We start from the raw sequence: 7,679 nt of genomic DNA, 5'->3' as shown, positions 1-7,679 counted from the left end.
TCGATCGTAAGAGGTAATCTAATTCTAGCATTATCTCTTGGTTGATCCAAATTTCGTATAAGGAGGTGTTAATTAGTTTGATTCAAGGGTTCTTGCTAAAACAAAAGCTTAGATCGTTGAGCCGAGGATTAGGGTTGCCTTATCAATTAGGTATCAGAGCATAGGTTTACATCTTTGTGGCCGACTCTAGAATTGATTTTATCTTTCATTTCTGTATTGTTTATCATTTCTTTAAATTTGTCAATTTATTTTCTGGTCGTCATTTCTGCCATTATTCATCAACTTTTAACTTGGTTCTCATTTTCTTCCTAAAGATCACGTTTAGATCTTTAAAAAAAAATCTTATCATGTGTTCTTACAATTGTATTATAAACGATCTTTATCATTTTTTTAAAATCATTTGCATGTTTATTTGAAGATCAAATAAACTTCGATTCACATATTTTTCTGAATCCATCTAAATCTAGAACCATTCTGTTTGATATATTATTATTTTCTCATAATTGACGCTTGAAGATAACTTATAAATTTCCCGAATTCTGTAAAAAGGAGAGTTAGATCGTTCTTAAAATCTTCACCTCCTTTCTTTTTGGAATTTTCTTTTTCAGTGTGCAATTCTATCCAAAAAATCTTCGTGTCCGTTATTTGTTTGTTCACGTCCTGTTTTATTTTGTTGTTATTCCATAATTAACTTATCTTGATTGCCTTGAATAACTTGCTACTATCAGAATTGCTTTACCGATATATTAGCCTACCTTGATCATAATTTAGTCACTTTTCCAAACAGCCTACCTTTGTGTGTAGAAATACGAGTGTCCCTGAGTGTAAAATCAGTGAGTTGAGAGTGTGAGGTCCTAAACATATTCCACTACGGTTTGTACAATTATGAACCAAGACGGAGGAAATGGAGGGGAGATCAATGAAGCTAGGTGGACAGAAGCACAGGTCGGAACAATACTCGTTTGAATCAAGTTATTAGTACATTGACAGACCAGATGGAACGAATTGAAATAGCCTTAGGTAATCTTCAAGGTTGGGAAGTACTCTTGAATGAAGGAGTTTAAAAGACAATATCACCCTTTTAGCGGGACATAGTCCTAGGGGAGGGAGAGATGTCGGTCGAGGGAGAGGAGGAGTCAGAAGAAGGGGTAGAGAAATTTTAGCACAAAAAAGAATTGAGAGGGAGTACTAGTATGAGAGAGAAAAAGAAAAAGAGTCGGGGGAGTAAAGCTAAAAATTCCAACTTTCTATGGGAGATCTGATCCAGAGGTGTATTATTTGCAATATGAGAGAAAAATTGAGTATGTCTTCGATTGCAACAATTTCAGTGTAGAAAGAAAGTTGAAGCTTGTTGTGACTGAATTTTAAAGAACCAATTGAAATCAGAGTGGAGGTGAAATTATGAAGAACCAATTGAAACGTGGGAGGAATTGAAGACATTAATGAGAAAAAGGTACATTCCTACTTGAGTACTCAAGCAAAAATTCTATATTTTACAACAGGGATCCAAAAGTGTTGAAGAATATTACAAAGAAATGGAGACCCTTATGAATAGAGCATGTATTAATGAAGATGAGGAAGATACAATTGAAAGGTGGGAGGAATTGAAGACATTAATATGAAAAAGGTACATTCCTAAGCATTATTCTCAAGTACTCAAGCAAAAACTCTATACTTTACAATAGGGATTCAAAAGTGTTGAAGAATATTACAAAGAAATGGAGACCCTTATGAATAGAGCATGTATTGATGAAGATGAGGAAGATACAATAGGGATTCCTTGGTGGGTTAAACGGACAACTTGCTCATCAAGTGGATAGGCAAGCGTACTTTGATATGCAAGAATTGTTACACCTTGCTGTCAAGATCGAAGAGCAACTAGCTTGGGAGAAGGAGAACTCCAAGAGGTATGGTATTTCAAAGAGCAATTCATAGTACAACTCATTGCTTAGGGTACTCCAAGAGGTATGGCATTAGGAGCATTGCTTAGGGCTATTATTTCTAAGAATATTAAGTCTTGGAATGAATGTTTGCCATTTGTAGAGTTTGCATATAATAGAGCAATTCATAGTACAACTCATTGTTCTCCTCTTGAAGTTGTTTTGGGTGAAGGAGAGAATTGAGAACCAAAATTTCAAAGTTGCTTTAACTATTAAGGCGGAAGGAAATCATTTTGTTGTTCTCTTGAAGTTGTTTGAGGTGAAGGAGAGAATTGAAAACCAAAATTTCAAAGTTCTTCAACTATTACAAAGGGGAGAAGGAAATCATTAGGAAGGAAATCATTTTTAAACCTGGTGACTGGGTTTGGATACATTTTCGCAAGGAGCGGAGCGATTCTCATTGTTCTTGAATTAGAAGCTAATACGATTGACGATGGACAACTGAATATTTGCATGGTTAAAGTTGGAAAACTTCAAAATGTCAACAATAGAATTAGAATTCGAACCTACGCGCAGAGAGCTCAATTGATTTTGAGAATTCGAACCTACGCGCATAGAGCTCAATTGATTTTGAACCGGTCGCATTAGCTACTCAAGCACATCCACATTTGCTAGAAAGAACTATTTTTAATTTCATAAATTATGTAAAAGTCAATTAAAGGGGGATCGAGAATAATTCTCGTCCACAAACGTCTTTTGTCGGGAGACTATAAATATCCACAATATGTTATTTAAAAATTCAGATTCGTGTTTGAATGTAATTCAGATCTTAAATTGAGCGTTTCCCTTAGAAATCCGAGCATCATATTTGCCATTTCTAAGTTTCAAGCAATTCTTGTGGTAGAATTGCACCCGAGCCATTCAATCAAGTCTTCATCAAGTTCGATTGTGGAGTGACTCAATTTAGAACAAGGTTTCCAAATCTTTCTTCTAGAACTTCGATCATAAGAGGTAATCTAATTCTAGCCTCATCTCTTGGTTGATCCAAATTTCGTATAAGGAGGTGTTAATTACTTTGATTCAAGGGTTCTTGTTTCAACAGAAGCTTGGATCGTTGGGCTGAGGATTAGGGTTACCTTATCATATGCTTAGGACCTCACACACTCAACTCACTGATTTTACACTCAGAAACACTCATGTTTAACACAAAAAGGTAGGCTATTTGGGAAAATGACTAATTTCTGATCAAGGTAGGTAATATGGATAAAGCAATTCTGATAGTAGCAAGCTATTCAAATCAATCCAGATAAGTTAATTATGAAATAACAACAAAATAAAATAAGAAGTGAACAAACAAATAAGAGACACAAAGATATTTTGGGATAGAATTGCACACTGAAAAAAAAAAAAAAAAAGAATTCCAAAGAGAATGGTTGTGAAGATCTGAGAACGATATAACTTTCATTTTTACAGAATTTGAAAAAATTTAGAAGTTATCTTCGGTTTTAAATGATGAAAAAAAAATATTGAACACAACAATTTCAGATTTATATGCTTTAGTAAAAATGAGAATTGAAATTTATTTGTCCTCAAATAAAGGTTCAAATGGTTTTTAATAGGACAATATAAACAAAGTGGAAAGATAATGAAGAACGGTGGAAATGGCAGCAAGAAAATAAATGGACAGATTTAAAAAAACGATAAATAATAGCGGAAATTAAAGATAACATAAATTCTAGAGTCGGCCACAAAGATGCAACCTATGCTCTTATACCAAACTGATAAGGCAACCCTAATTCTCAGCCCAACAATCCAAGCTTTTGTTTGAGCAAGAAACCTTGAATCAAAGTAATTAACATTTTCTTATACGAAATTTGGATCAACCAAGAGATAAGGCTAGAATTTGATTACCTCTTACGATCAAAGATTTAGAAGTAAGTTTTGGAAACCTTGTTCTAAATTGAGTCACTCCACAATCGAACTTGATCAAGGCTTGATTGAATGGCTCGGGTGCAATTCTACCACAAGAATTGCTTGATACTTAGAAATGGCAAATATGATGCTCGGATTTCTAAGGGAAATGCTCAATTTGAGATCTTAATTACATTCATCCATGAATATGAATTTTACATAACATATTGTTGATATTTATAGTCTCCCGACAAAAGACGTTTGTGGACGAGAATTATTCCCGATCTTCTTTAATCACCACAAATGATATGAACGAAAAGACATCAATCATACAATATACTTCAATGAAGATGTGAAGAAAAGGTTATCAAAATTATCAAAACATGTTTCAATTCATGCCACATTGAAAAAGAATGAAGTTTGATTGTTATAAATTTTGGGTGGGTTACAATTTAGAGTAATTTAGAGTTATTGTATTTTAAGACTTTTTATTTACTTTAGGTTACATTTACATAATGGTTAATTATGGCCATTAAGCATGAATGTTACAACTCTTGGAATGCCTTTAATAGTTTCATTTTTTAGGCTATATAGAGCAATGTATGTTGTATTTGTAGGGAGACTTGTAAAATATAGTAAAATGAGCATTTGTGCTTTCTTTAGCCAATGGCTAAGTTTATTTGCAATTCTATGTAGTTTAGGTTGCATGTAGAATCATTCAAGCTCGACATGATCAATCTTGTTTGTGGAGTGATTCGAATCTCAATCAAGTGTTCTTGCATTGAGATATTTGATCAACAAGAATCATTCAAGCTCGACATGATCAATCTTGCTTGTAGAGTGATTCGAATCTCAATCAAGTGTTCTTGCATTGAGATATTTGATCAACAAGAATCATTCAAGCTCGACATGATCAATCTTGCTCCTGGAGTGATTCGAATCTCAATCAAGTGTTCTTGCATTGAGATACTTGATCAACAAGAATCATTCAAGCTAGACATGATCAATCTTGTTTGTGCTGTGATTCGAATCTCAAACAATGTTCTTGCCTTGAGATATTCGATCAACAAGGTAATCCGAATCTTATTCCTCTTGTATTGATTCCTTATCTTATCATTTGGTATCAGAGCTTCAGGCTCAAGATTGGATATATGTTTCCTTTGCATTTCTTTTCAATTTGTTTTTATCTTTATAGTTTTTAATCGACCCAAAATAAAAAAATCCAATCTGGGCTCTACTAAAAAATTTGAGAGGTGAGAATGAGAGCTTCATTTGTGTACATGAGTGCAAACAGAGTGGCCTAAAATTCCTTGAGTGTATACACGTGAGAGAGTGTTGTGAGGTCCTTTGTATTTCCATAACTTATTTTTTGCAGCAAAGTTTCACAAATAGATTCGAGGACGAATCTTCTTGAAGAAGTGGAGAATGATATGAACAAAAAGACATCAATTATACAATATACTTAAATGAAGATGTGAAGTAAAGGTTATCAAAATTATCAAAAGATGTTTCAATTCATGCCACATTGAAAAAGAATGAAGTTTGATTGTTATAAATTTTGGGTGAGTTACAATTTAGAGTAATTTAAAGTTATTATATTTTAAGACTTTATTTACTTTAGGTTACATTTAGGTAATGGCTAATTATGACCATTAAGTATGAATGTTACAACTCTTGGAATGCCTTTAATAGTTTCATTTTTTAGGGTATATAGCCATGTATGTTGTATTTGTAGGGAGACTTGTAAAATATAGTAAAAGGAGCATTTGTGCTTTCTTTAGCCAATGACTAAGTTTATTTGCAATTCTATGTAGTTTTAGGTTGCATGTAGAATCATTCAAGCTCAACATGATCAATCTTGCTTGTGGAGTGATTCGAATCTCAATCAAGTGTTCTTGCATTGAGATATTTGATCAACAAGAATCATTTAAGCTAGACATGATCAATCTTACTTGTGGAGTGATTCGAATCTAAAACAATGTTCTTGCCTTGAGATATTCGAACAACAAGGTACTCCGAATCTTATTCCCCTGCAGAGAAGACTGATTTATACCCTTACCTAATATTGAGGAGTTGTTGCACATTGCAATTAAGATCGAGAGGCAAATCCAACGAAGGTCTCAACGGTATTCTTCTAAATTTTTTCCCAATAATACTTCTACATGGAAAAAGGATAGTAAGAACATTGATTATAAACATAAAAATCAAGAGATTAATGAGAAGCCTCAAGCTAAATTTGAGAAAGGGGAGAGTTTTAGAACAGGGAAAGAAAAAGTAGAAAAGTCTAATGTTCGAAATAGAGATTTAAAGTGTTGGAGATGTCAAGGGGTAGGACACTATAGGAGAGATTGCCCAAATGCAAGAATTATGACCAGCAAGGAGGGAGAAATTGTTAGGGATGACGAGGCACATGACGACATAAATGAGGAACCTGATGAGAGTGAGGAGTTTAGTGAAGTAAACACCCACATTAAGGAGGACAGCCTAGACCAACGGGAGAAGTCTTGTTCAATCTGTACCTTGTAGTGCTGTCATTGATAGCGGTAGTTGCACCAATGTTGTGAGTAATTTAAAGGCACAACTACATCCACGACCCTCCAAGCTTTAATGGTTGAATGATCATGGGGAAGTACGGGTAACTCAACAAGCTCTTTTTTCTTTTACTATTGGAAAATATGTTGATGACTAATAAGAATCATGGTGTTCCAAACGTTACACAAGTGAAGCCTAATAGATTTTAAGTTTATTTCTTTTGCCACTCAAACATATCAACATTTGTTGAAAAATTTTATTGTTTTTTTTTTTTTTTGTTTTTTTTTGTTTTCATTTTGCAATGGTCAATTGGTCAAAATTGACTTCGTCATTTGTGGAATTTAAAGGGGATCGGGATTGAATCCCGTCCACAAACGTCTTTTGTCGGGAGACTATAAATACCCACAATATGTTATGTAAAATTCAGATTCGTGGATGAATGTAATTCAGATCTCAAATTGAGATGTTTCCCTTAGAAATCCGAGCATCATATTTGCCATTTCTAAGTTTCAAGCAATTCTTGTGGTAGAATTGCACCCGAGCCATTCAATCAAGCCTTGAACAAGTTAGATTTTGGAGTGACTCAATTTAGAACAAGGTTTCCAAATCTAGCTTCTAGATCTTCGATCGTAAGAGGTAATCTAATTCTAGCCTTATCTCTTGGTTGATCCAAATTTCGTATAAGGAGGTGTTAATTACTTTGATTCAAAGGTTCTTGCTTCAACAAAAGCTTGGATCGTTGGGCTGAGGATTAGGGTTGCCTTATATCAATTTGGTATCAGAGTATAGGTTTACATCTTTGTGGCCGACTCTAGAATTGATTTTATCTTTGATTTCTGCTCTTGTTTATCTTTTCTTTAAATTTCTCCATTTATTTTCTTGCTGTCATTTCCGCCATTATTCATCAACTTTTCACTTTGTTCTCATTTTCTTCCTAAAGATCTTGAAAAAAAAAAAAAAAATCTTATCATATTTGTTCTTACGATTGTGATTATAAACGATATTTATCATTTTTTTAGATCATTTGCATGTTTATTTGAAGATCAAATAAACTTCGATTCACATCTTTTTCTTCATCCATCTAAATCTAGAACCGTTGTGTTTGATATATTTTTTTTCTCATAATCTACGCTTGAAGATAACTTCTAAATTTCCCGAATTCTGTAAAAAGGAGAGTTAGATTGTTCTTAAAATCTTCACGTCCTTTCTTTTTGGATTTTTTTTTTCAATGTGTAATTATATCCAAAAATATCTTCGTGTCCCTTATTTTTTTTGTTCACGTCTTGTTTTATTTTGTTGTTATTTCATAATTAACTTATCTTGATTGCCTTGAATAGCTTTCTACTATCAGAATTG

Source organism: Cucurbita pepo, chromosome 12 (assembly GCF_057944985.1).
Source record: "Cucurbita pepo subsp. pepo isolate OVF chromosome 12, ASM5794498v1, whole genome shotgun sequence".
NCBI lineage: Eukaryota > Viridiplantae > Streptophyta > Magnoliopsida > Cucurbitales > Cucurbitaceae > Cucurbita > Cucurbita pepo.
This window is presented reverse-complemented; position numbering follows the sequence as displayed.